We start from the raw sequence: 13,409 nt of genomic DNA, 5'->3' as shown, positions 1-13,409 counted from the left end.
TAGTGATGTGTCATAATCGAGTCTAGGGGTCAGGTGTAACTTTCTAGTTTTTCCCATCTGTCTCCAAGGTCTAGGGCAACACTGGAAATCTGGTTCGGTTCAAGGGTTCAAGGAATCCCATACTGCATGTGCCTTGGGTCTTACCCTAATGGTCGAAACAAGCCATCCCAACACTTGGTGGCATCAGTATCAGCCTTGGCAGGATAAATCTCCCCAGACTTATCCAATGGCTATGAACATTTAAAACTAACACAAGTTTCTATAAGTGTCCAGTTTTAGGGTTTACACAGAATTATACCAAACAACATGAACCAAACATGTACTTTATTTATTTACACTAAATGTTAAAAGTACATCAAAATGGATTGAAGCTAAGGGCATAAAAAACTATCTAACACGGGTGGCTTGTCTCAACTGCCTGGGTGAGACTTGAGGCATATGTAGTGTGGGTTTTCTTAAAACCTTAAATTGGACCAAATCCCAGTATGTCTCTAGACTTTGGAAATAGATAGGAAAAACTGGAATGTTACACCTGACCCCTAGACTCGATTATGGTACTACACTAGGCATCGGATTGGGCTATTTTTGATATGCCAATCAGTGAGATCCTTAGAGGGGTCAAAACTTGGGTATGTTGGGACTATCCGAGAATTCATTTGAGTGGGTGATCATAGTGATAGGAACAGCCCCTTTGTTGAACAAAGTTAATGATCGGGGAATGCACTCTCTCTGATGGAAACCTAAACTGTTGGCAGTTGATTTCAAATGTTGAGATTTGTTTTTGCAAAATATATTTATATAGAGATATACATATATATATTATGGTTTCAAAATGTTTGCAAAAATGTTTTAATTCCAGGGATCCATGTGAGTATAGAGTGCAGCATTGTTCCTTGCAGCTGAGGGAGAGATCCTCTCTTGTTAGGCAGTGTTTGATCATTAAGGGCTGAGAGGTTTAGTGTAAGACCATTGAGGGTAATGCCTGGTGGGATAATCATGCATCTGCCTTTTTTGGGTTTTTATAAGATGGTTGGATCCAGGAACCATTTAGTGTAAATGTTGGGCCCATTAAGAGACCATGGTGATGGACTCAGCTGTTCATAGTCTCCTACAGTGAATTTGGCCAGGCCTTGTAACTGGGTTGAACCCATGTGGCTGATGTGTAGATTGATGTAAGGGTCCCACGCCATTCAAACAGAGCCAACTGGGCAGTAGGTTAAGGAGTAAGTGAGCACATAAACTTAATTGGCCTAAGGCCCAATTCAAACTGGGCTTAAGTTAGTTAATTAAAAGGGGTAAGATCTGATTTTTAATCTGATTAGTATTAGCTAAAGGATAAGATAAGTCTTATCCATTCAAAGAGTCCTGATCCACATATCAGATTTGGATCAAGAACCTAATTAGATTAGGAGGCTGATCCAAAGAAGACTATAAATAAGGGGGGCGAATTCCTAAGTCAAGACACACAACAATCTAGAGTTCTCCTCAATTCTTGCCGCCCCTACCCAGTTCGATCTCCACTTGTGGAAGTGATCAAGAAGTGTTCTTGATATTGCTTTTTGGTAGAAGAAGCAATCTAAAGTCGTGCTCACTAGCCCCAGTTCAATTCTTGCTGAAGAATCATGGTTCTTGCTGAAGAGCCATCTTGCTGATCCTGCTTCAACACGCAGTGTGTCATCTTCAGTGGAAACGGGTTTTGGTTTTCTCCTTGGCCGTGAACACCTAATTGGGAGTTACTATTACTTCATATCAGGTATATCCCTAACTTCCTAATGGTTTCAGATTTGGTCTGGTTTTGTTTCAAGAATGATCCTTGAAAATGCAGTTTTCTAAAATAGGGAATGCAATTCCCAAATGGGAGAATGAGAAATTTTTGAAAATTTGCCCAACCTTCTTGTAGGGTTCGGCTATCCATATGATGGATCTCTCATCCCTTCAGTGGTATCTGAGCCAGGTTCACATTCTTGAACCAAAATCAGATATGAGTTGAACCTATACCTATAGGCAGAATCGGTTCTACCCGATTTGCGCAGTTAGCATTTTTTCTAGGAAATCAGTTCCTAGTTTTGGGCGATAGATCTGAAAATTAAATCTTTAATATTTTATTGTATATTTAGAATTTCTCTATTTATGTTTATTGAATTTTGGGCTATTCGTATGGAGGAGATCGAAATCTTTCTATGACGCAAGAAATCTGTGCATCTGCATTTTCCATTCATTCTTGGTCTGTAATTAATTTTTTTTTTTATTTTAGATGGAATGTATAGGAATTTGTTTCTGATGTAATATTAATACAAAAAATTAGGTTTTCTATTTTATTTCATTGAAGACGAAGCTGGTTCGCGTGGAGGAGAGGATTTGTGCAGATAAGAAATCTGCAATTTGCAATTTGCAAAAATTGAAACTGCAAGCAACGACTAATTTTTTCTTGTAGGTTTGGATCCACATGAACAACCCACTGATGTTTTTGTTTTCTGATTTTGATTGTAATTTATCAGTTGTATTTAATGTTCAGATCATCTTCTTGAATTGAATCTTGAATTAAACATCAATACCTAGACCCATTCGAACCAGATTGGACCAAACTGGTTGGACCGAATCTGTGGTTCGATGGAGGCTATTCTCTGCCCTAAAATTTCCTTCATGGGACGAGGGGTTGATGGTTAATTGCAAGATGCAACTGGCCTACATTTGTAAAACCCAATTTTAATTTGTTAAAATTGCCTTAGCCCAATTTAGCATAAAAGTTATATAGGCCCATATACATTGATAATATTAATTGGTAATATTGTGGAGTTAAATGGGCTTTAATTGTGGGTTTTACATTTACTTACTTGATTGGATCAACTATGGATTTCATGCATGTGATGTATGGATGTGTGATGTGCTACGTACATGGGCCTTAAGCACTTGGCCCATGCTAACTCGATAGTATTTCTTTCGCACACCATGGATGAATGCATATCATTGCCATGGTGTCCATAAAGATCATGATCTCCCTGCACAATGGGCCCCACATCAGCTTCCTCCCCAAGTGGAACTATGCGAAACCCTAGCCATTTAGGGCCTATCTAAATTTGGCTTTATGAAAGTCAATGGGAGCCACTTTGGTTTGATCTAAATAAAACTAGGGCATAATTATTCGTTTCCTCCTAAAAATATAAGTGCATGTGATAGAGAGATTCATATGATGAACTCTCTAAAGGCCTTCCATCATTAGCGTGACGATGGGTCATTGAGTAATGAGGAGATGCACCATAAAATTGGTTTATCCATTTGTTGTTGGATCTGTTGGATTGTTTCATAAGATGATAGGGGCGCCATGGACCGATGTGGGAGGGGCTTATACTAAAATGGAAGACTCTCTCGTGGTACATTGGCGTTCACGAATATGATGGGTAAGAACTTACTGGACAAAAAGGTTTAACCTAAAATGGCAATGAACCTTGTCTGACAGAAGCCGAAGGGAAAGCTCATTAGATGAGTGGATATGATCCATCACAGAAGGTGGTGGGGTTATGCAGCTGAAACAGTTGACTCCATGCACTATATGTGGTTTCCTACATTTTTAGAGACATAATTTCGCAGTCTTCATCACTAAGATAGGATGAAAATCTCAGAGATGAATAAATGGAAATGGAGCATAGATTAAAAGCCATATCTATGTAGTAAACATGAATCAAATTAGCTTTTGGATTGATAATCTGCATTGCCTTTTGTCAAAAATGGAAAATGAACAATTAGCTTAGACGATAACAAATGTAAGGGCCCAAATTATGCTGATTGGTACCGTAACCTTATGCTGGTCTTAACGTTAAAGAAATTGGATAAGCTTTTTAAGAACCCTACTCTGGATCATCCGAGTGACAAGGCTTCTAAGACATGTAGGAAGAAGTATCAAGAATGGAAAGATAAGAATTCTCTTGCCCGGTGCTACATCATAGCCTCCCTCCACAATTGATCAGATCAAAGTATCCAAGGATATCCTTGATTGTTTGAGGACAATGTATGAAGAGTAGAATCATTCTATTCATCAGAAGGTCTTGAATTTGTTCATGACCACAAAAATGACCGAGAGCCAGATGGTTCATGACCATTGTCTCAAGATGATGGGTTACATTAATGAACTAGAGGCACTCGAGTCATGGCAAGATCCTGTCACGAAGGTTGATGCCATCCTAAATTCCTTGCCTTCCTCCTTCAATCAGTTTATCATGAACTACAACATGAATAAGCTAAATGTTAGCCTTCAAGAACTCAACAATATGTTGCAGAGGGCTAAAGAACTGATAAAGAAGGATAAACTGATAGTCATTCTTGTTGAAAGTGGCAATTCGGGTAAGAAGAAGAGGAGGGCAAAGAAATCGGCCACTGGAAGAGGAACTGTCCCCAATATATGGAGACTAAGAAGCAAGGTAATTTCAAATCTTTTATCATAGTGACCAATTTGTTGGTCACTTTTGCTGCCTGGTGTGTTGACTCTAGGGCTTTGACTCATGCATGTAAATCACTACAGGGGTTCAAGATAAGCAAAAGATTGAGTGACGTAGAAGTGACACTCTATTTGGGGACTTCTACTATAGTTGCAACTACAACTATAGGAACTGTAGAACTAGATTTTAAAGAAAGAACAATTGTACTTAATGATTATCTTCTTGTACCTAATTTAAGAAGAAATTTGATTTGTGTCTCAAAATTGTGTTTAGATGGTTATTCTATCTTATTTAGTAATGTGATTACTATTAAACGGAATAAGAAATTCCTCGCATATAGAGAACTCGAGAATGGTCTCTATGTTCTCTATCCTTCTCTAGAAACAAACATTACTGAAACTATGTTAGAAAAAATCCCCAAGAAGAGAGCTCATGATACAGTTAGTCCCACGTGCTTGTGGCATTACTGACTTGTCCACATTAACATAGATCGTATCACAAGGTTTGTAAAGGATGGTTCTTTGGATTTTCTAACCGTAGAAGATCTTCCAACCTATGAGCCTTGCCTTTAGGGTAAGATGACAAAGTGGCCATTTATGGGAAAGCCTAAAAGATCAATAGGCACACTTAACCTTATACATACTGCTGTATGTGGTCCCATGAATGTTAGAACACGTAACCAACACGTTTATTTTATAACATTTACCGATGATTATTCACGGTATGGTTACATGTACCTAATGAGACATAAGTCTGAATCCTTTGAAAAGTTCAAAGAATTTAGACAAAAAGTCGAGAAACAGTTAGGGAGAGAAATTTAGACCCTTCAATCAGATCGAGGTGGTGAGTATCTCTCTAATGAATTCAGGGAATACTTAAAGAAAAATTGGATTGTATCACAATTGGCTCCTCTTGCTACACTATAATTGAATGATGTGTTAGAGAGGAGAAATCAAACTCTATTAGATATGGTTTGTTCACTTCTTGTCCACTTAGAGTTACCCACATCCTTTTGGGGTTTTGCATTAGAGACTACGATTTACGTGTTGAACCAGGTTGCAACCAAATCCGTTCTAAGACTCCATATGAGCTATGGATCGGTAAGAAACCAAGTGTGAGACACTTAAAGATTTGGGGTTGTTTGGCACATGTTAAAAGAATTAGTGTTGACAAATTAGAATTCAAGACCAGCCATTGCCTATTTGTAGGTTACACGAAAGGCTCTATAGGTTATTTGTTATATGATCCAAAAGAGCAAAAGGTTTTTTCTAGTCAAAATGCCCACTTCCTAGAAGAAGATTACATCCTAGATAATCTTCATCATGAAGTTATTCTTAATGAGGAGAGCCCAGTGGTAATAGGAGATGTCCCACTTGCTCCAGAAAATAACTAACCTAGAAGATCTACCCGGCTTTCCAGACCTCCAATTCATTATGGTTATGACCAAGAAATTTACTTGGTGGAAGCCACGACTAGTAAGGAGGATCCTGTGACTTATTCGGAAGGTATGTTGGGCATAGATTCCTTGAAGTGGGTAAATTCCATTGGAGCTGAGATGGACTCAATGGAGACAAGGGTGTCTAGACTCTAGTAGATCCACCCCCTATGGTAAAAGAAATTGGTTGCAAATAGATGTATAAGAGGAAGAAGGGCCCCAATGGTAAGTTTGAGACCTACAAGGCTCGTCTTGTGGCGAAAGGGTACACTCAGAAAGTGGGAATCGACTATGGGGAAACTTTTTCACCCATGGCTATGATTAAATCCATTAGGATCCTGCTAGTTGTAACAGCATACCATGACTATGAGATTTGGCAAATGGATGTCAAAACCGCATTCCTAAATGGAGAGGTTAGTAAAGATATCTATATGCAGCAACCACATGGTTACATTGCTATAGGTCAGGAATACATGGTATGTAAACTCAACCGATCCATATATGGACTTAAGCAAGCTTCTAGGAGTCGGAACATTCGATTTGACTCTACTATCAAACACTTTGACTTTGAGCAAAATCCAGATGAGCCTTGTATTTACAGGAATACAGTGGGAGATAAGGTTATGTTCTTGTTTTTATATGTAGATGACATTCTACTCATTGGGAATGATGTAGGAATGTTAACTATGGTTAAAGTATGGCTTTCACAGTAATTCTCCATGAATGATCTTGGAAAAGCCTACTACATACTGGGTCTTCGACTCTAAAGAGATAGATCGAAGAGTATAATAGGAATATCCAATTTGCTTACATTGACAAGATTGTCAAAAGATACAGCACGGAGAACTCCAAGAAAGGAAATGTTCCTTTCAGACATGGAGTCACTCTCTCCAAGGGTATGTCCCCTAAGACTCTTGAAGAGATTAAGGGCATGAAAGAGATTCCCTATGCCTCAGTCATAGGGAGTATCATGTATGCCATGCTGTGCACTCATCCTGACATTGCTCAGGCAGTGAGTGTGGTAAGCAGATACCAATCTAACCCAGGGTAGGAGCATTAGACCATTATGGAAAACATACTAAAATACCTCCGAAGGGCAAAAGAGTTTTGTCTGGTTTTCGATGGTAGTTCACTACAAATCCAAGGGTATATTGATGTCAATTTTTAGTCAGATTCAGATGATAGAAAGTTTACATTTGGTTATATCTTCATGATTGGATCGTGTGCTGTTAGTTGGAAAAGTAGCAAACAGGGGTCTATAGCAGATTCCACAATCGAGGTCGAGTACATTGCTGCAAGTAAATCTACCAAGGAAGCTGTTTGGATGATGAAGTTCATTCAGGAATTTGGAGTAGTTCCATCCAACACATCACCCATTCCATTGTTGTGTGACAACACTGGAGCCATTGTTTAGGATAAGGAGCCACAAGCTCACTCGAAGTCGAAGCACATCGAGAGGAAGTACCATGTACTGCAGGAGATAGTTGGAAGAGGGGACATTCTGATTCAAAAGATAGCATCAACAAAAAATGTAGTAGACCCATTAACTAAGCCACTGACACAGAAAGTGTTTGTGAAACACGTAGAATGTATGGGACTCCATCTTGTACCCGATTGGACCTAAGTGCAAGTGAGAGCAGATAGACAATGTATGCTTGTTAAACAGTTTGTATTCCCTTAGCTCCAATTGGTTTTGATGTAGCTTAGACATTTAATATAAATGAATAAAGTGCAAGTTTGATTCAAGATGTGCGGTATGTTTCGGTGTAAGACCCTTAAACTGGACACATAATGAGACTCATGTTAGTTTAAAATGTTCATAGCTAGTGGGTCGATCTGGGGAGACCTATCCTGATAAGGCTATCACTGATGTGCCACCAAGTTGGTTGGGGAGGCATGTCTCAGCCGCCAGGGTGAGACCCGAGGTACATGCAGTGAGGGTTCAACTTGAAACCTTGAACCAGACCAGATTTCCAGTATTGCCCTGGACCATGGTGATGAGTGGGCAAAACTAGAAAGTTACACCTGACCCCTAGACTCGATTACGATACTACACTAGGTGGTGGATTGGCCTATCTTTTAAATGCCAATCAGTGAGATCCTTAGAAGGGGTCAAAACCTGGGTATGTTGGATGGTTCATGAACCCATCTGAGTGGGTGATCATAGTGACAAGATCAGCCCCTTTGTCAAACAAAGGTAATGATCGAGGATGCACTTTCTCTGATGGAAACCAAGACTGCCAACAGCCGATTTCCACCGTTGGAATTTTGTTTTGCAAAATATATTTATAATGATATAATATATATTTACGGTTTCAACTCATTTTCAAAAAGGCCTCGGGTCCATCCTAGAGGAGAGTGTAGCATTGTGCCTTGCAGTTAAGGGAGAAGTCCTCTCTTGTCGAGTAGTGTTTGGATGATTATGGGCTAAGAAGTTAAGTGTAAGGCCATTTAGGGTTATACCTGATGAGCTAATCTTGCATCTGCCCATAGTCCCTGGGTTTTTATAAGATGGCTTGAACCAGAGACCACTTAGTGTAAGTGTTGGGCCCATAGAGTCCATGTGATGGGCTCAAGGGGTTCACTGGGTTTTTAATGAATTCGGCTAGGCCTCGTAACAGAGGCTGGGCCGAACCCATGTGGCTGATGTGTAGATCAATGCTTGGGTTCCATGCCATAAAAAGAAACCCAACTGGGCAGCAGTTTGGAAGCCTATTGAGCACTTGATGCATTTTGAGCCTAAAGCCCATTTCGAACTGGGCTGATTTGATCTGTCACTTAAAGGGGCAGATCTGAGGTTAGGTCAAGCCAAAAAGGATTGGGTCTTAACCCTGTCCACTCATGGAGACCAAATTCAAATTAGGATTTGAATTTGATAACCTCCTAATAAGATTAGGAGTGGGCTGATCTAATCTGCAGATAGGAGTAAGAAGACTCCTTATCCAAATACAGATTTGGATTAGGATAACTCCTAATGAGATTAGGAGGTTTCTTAATCACTAAGTAAATAGGAGAAAACCCTAATTTTGAATTACAAGAATTCAAACCCTAAGGATATTCACAAAACATATTGCATCTTGAGATAGGATCTCAGAGAAAGCCCTAGAGAGAAGAAAGCTATTTACCCCCTTCTGCTCTATCTCTCTCCTCTAGTTTCAACCGCCATCTACTGCTAGTTCATTTTTCTCTGTAAGGGAAAGATCAAGAAAGGTTCTTGATATCAATCTTTGCTGAAAGGTTGATCGTGTGTGGTGCTCATTACTTCCATCGAGTTCTTCAAAAGGACCTGGTTCATGGGACGAACACTGCTGGTTCTTCTTAATTATCACTATGTCATCTTTAGTGGGAGAAGTTCTTGGAATTTTCTTTGGGCGTGAACACCGACATTGGAAGATACTATTTCTCTAGATCAGGTATATCCCTTCCATTCTCTTTTGGTTCAGATCTGGTTTGGTTTTGGTTCAAGTCAGATCCTTTAATACTGTATTCTAAATTTAGAGAATATGATTCCCAGTTGGAAGAAAGGTAAGAAATTTTTGAAATTCGCCCACTCATTCCACAACTTTTTTGCATCCATATGATGGATATTACCATTCTTTCAGTGGTATCAAAGCCACAGGTTCGAATCTTGAATCAAATAAAATAATATCTGAACCAGCGTAAATGGGCAGAAGGTGTTCCACCCGAATTTGCGCAGATTGTTTTTATTTCTAGAAAATTGTTTCTGGATGTGGGGCGATTGATCTGAAATTAATTTTATATATCTGAAATTGATTTAGAACTATTCTTTATTTATTTCTTGATTTGTTGGGATGTTCGTACATGGAGATCAAAGTGCAGTTTCAACGCAGAATGTCTACGCATTTATTTAGTAGTATTCTATTCATTTGGTCTGTAATTAATTTTTTTTTTCTTTCTAGTCTGAATGTATAGGATTCAATCAATATGTAATTAATTAATAAAAATTAGGTTTTCTATTATTTTTTTCTTGATTGAGGTTGGCGGCGGTGCTGGAGATTCGTAGATATCGCTATCGCCATCTATGTTTTTGCAGTTTGTGAAACTGCAACCTTGTGCTCTAATCTCTGATTGTTTGTAATCAGATTTGTTAATTTCAGATCTTTCTTGAAATTGATTCTTGAATTGAAAATTAGTTTCGGACCAAATTGGACCAAAGCTGTTTGGACCGAATCTAGGGTTCAAAGAAGACCGTTTTTAGTCAATTTTCTCCCACTTTCAGGTCTGAAACTAATCTTTAATTGTAAGAATCAATTTGGCCCAACCTTGAAAGCCCAGTTTTAAAGAGTTAAAACTGCACAAGCCCAGTTTTGTGCGAAAGCTATATGGGCTGAACTGCTAACTGCTATTCAGCCCATATACCTAGATAATGTTAATGGTTAATATTATAGACTTTTAAATGGGCTTATTAATGGGCTTTACAGCAAGTGATTGATTAGATCAATTCATCTATTTCATGTGATGTATGGATGTATGATGTGCTGCGACCATGTGCCATAAGCATTTGGCCCATGATGATGCGATAGTGGCTCTTGCACACACCATGGCTGAATGCACATCATTTCCATGGTGTCCCTTACGGTCATTGGAAGACCCCTCTCTTTGTTGTGGGCCCCACAACCCTTTAAAGGGATGCATGCAGAAACCCAAGCCGATTTGGGCCACTAGAAATCTAACTTTATAAAAGTCAGTGGGAGCCACTTTGGTTTGACCCAAAATAACTAGGGTGTAATTTTTTGATCCCTCCAGCAATATGAGTGCATGTGATAGGGAGATTTATGTGATGAACTCTCTAAAGGCCTTCCGTCATTAGCACGACGATGGGTCCTTCAATAATGAAGAAACACACCATAAAATTGGGCTATCCATTTGTTGTTGGATCTGTCAAAGTGTTTCATAAGATGATAGGTGTGTCATAGACTGATGTGGGAGGGGCTTCACCAGAAAATGGGAACTCTCTCACAGTACCTTGGCATAACTTGAATATGATGGGTGAGCACTCACTGGATAGAAAGGTTTACCCTAAAATGGGTATGAACCTTGTTTGACAGAGGCCAAAGGAAAAACTCATACAATGAGTGGATGTGATCCTTCACAGAAAGGTAGCGGGGTTATGTAGCTGAAACGATTGGCTCCATGCACCCTATGTGATGTCCCACATTTCCAGAGATATTTTGCCATCTCCATCACTGAGATAGGAAGGAAACCTCAAAGATGATTAAATGGATATGGAACATAGATTAAAAGCCATATCTATGTTGGTTACTTGAATCAAACTAAGGTTGTAGACTAACATTTTGTTGTTTTACTAGAAAATGGAAAATGGTCAAATTTGCAAAGCTTCACGACGAAAATAAGCTTAAGGGCCCAAACTATGTCGACTGGTATAGAAACCTTATGCTAGTCCAGACTTTAGAAAATTTAGATAAGGTGGCAAAGAATCCTGCACCAGAACGTCCGAGAGACAGGGCTTTAGAATCCCATAGGGGGGACTACCAAGAGTGGGAGCAGAAAAACTCCCTAACCCGCTGCTATATCATAGCCTCTCTAGATAATCTAATACAGAGGCAGTTTGATGAGACCAAAAAGAACCCTATTTTTATCCTCTAATATTCACTCTTTTATATTTATATATCACTTAAATGAACTCATTACTCTTGTCTTTCGATCTAGGGCAATAAAGAAGGCAATTGGAAGAAAACAGGACAAATCGGGTGATTTTGCACAGTTTCGGCGACAGTCAGTAATCTGGGCCTAACTCTCAATTCCGGACACCGAATTAGACAATTCAAGAAGCATTAAAAAGAAGAAAGGAAGGCCCACAACTTTTATGTTTTGGGTTTTGACAGATTCGGCCCACATCGAGTACGAAAACGAGCCCAAAGTCGGAGCAAGTTCGCAGCCAAGCCCAACTCGCAGAAGTAGCTTGAAGCAGCCCAACTCGAATTCAAGAGTTAAGAGTCCGAATTTCGAATGTAATCTCCAAGGAGAGAGTTTTATCAGATCTAAATTCTTGAATGTAATCCTTGAGAGATAAGAAGATTGAGATTAGAGCATTAGATAAGAGATAGGATAGGATTAGTTCAAGATAAGATCAAAACTCCCTAAGGATAAGATGATCTCCTAGAGGAGTTGGAAAACAGCCCTCTCCTTTGGCTATATAAAGAGGGGGGCGAACCAGCTCTAGCAATCACTCATTCCAAGATCCAAGAGATCATCAAGAAGACCAAGAAGCAAGAAGGCAGTTCGGCTATGGAGAAGAAGAGCATGGAGATTATGCAGATCATGAGTAGCTAAGCTTCTTTTTCTGGTTCAAGGGGGGAGGTTCGATTGTGTCATTGTGAGGTTCTGTAGTTACTTTATTTTCTTTCTTTTTAATTCAAGTATTCATTGGTTCTTGTGCACATTTTTATTGGATGTTAATGTTAATTAGTCTGACAAACTGAATTAATGTTGATTTTCCTACTGCTATCCATGATTTCGGTGATCCGTAATTGTCACGAATAATGGTACAAGTAGCAATTAGGTTGTTATCTTTTTGGGTCAATTGTTCGTGACAGCCTTTGACCAATGTTTTAACATGGTTCAACCTAAAAGAATCGATGGAACAAAATTCAGTAATTGCAGCTATCTCAATTATTGTTATTTTGGTTTAACTGTTTTCACAAATCTTAATGCTATCATTGTTTAACATGGAACGCTATCGTACCCAGTTGAGTGGTGATAAGTGTTGATCGAATGCTGGGTTTGGTCAACTGAATTAGGAAAACACAAGGTTTATTATGGCTATCCTAATAAATCTAAGGTTAAATGCTTGATTTGCAAGAATGCTGAATTGTACGTAGGATCGATGGCCAATCGATTCAACCCGAACCCTTGAACCAGAATTTGGTAAGACTGATTTTCTCTTGTTTGTTTAGTTTGTTATTCTTCTAATTTTAGTTATTTAATTTTCCCACACAATTACTTTACCCATTCGGCTAAGAGATTACTGATTTGCTCCCTGTGGGATTCGACCTAGAACCACTTTTACTGCAAATATTTTATTGTGGGACTAGTAATAATTTTGAGGGCTTTGACAAACCCGTCAAAATTTTTGCGCCGTTGCCGGGGAGCTTAATTTCTTAGCTATTACCTTCCTCTTGTTAACCTCTTTTGTTTTATGACTCATGCTTCTCAACGAGGTGAATTTGAGTACAATCCCGAAATTGAGAGGACCACCCGTCGTTTAAGAAAGGAGGCGAAGCAAAGGAAGGATCGTTCACCAAAGAAGGTGAATTCAGATTGTGATCTTCCCATATTCGAAGAAGTAGAAAGAATGGCTGACAGAGAGAGGACATTAAGGGAGTTGGCTGCACCAATTATGAACCAACAACCTTTATGCATCACGTACCCCACTCTTGAGGTAGCCTTTGAACTCAAATCTGGTTTGATTCAATTATTACCTCTGTTTCATGGTTTCCCAGGTGAGGACTCTCACAAACATCTAAAAGAATTTCATGTCGTCTGTTCAAGCATGAAAC

This window comes from Nelumbo lutea, chromosome 7 (assembly GCF_056320005.1).
Source record: "Nelumbo lutea isolate HS-2025 chromosome 7, American lotus-T2T, whole genome shotgun sequence".
NCBI lineage: Eukaryota > Viridiplantae > Streptophyta > Magnoliopsida > Proteales > Nelumbonaceae > Nelumbo > Nelumbo lutea.
Note: the sequence above shows the minus strand (reverse complement) of the source record.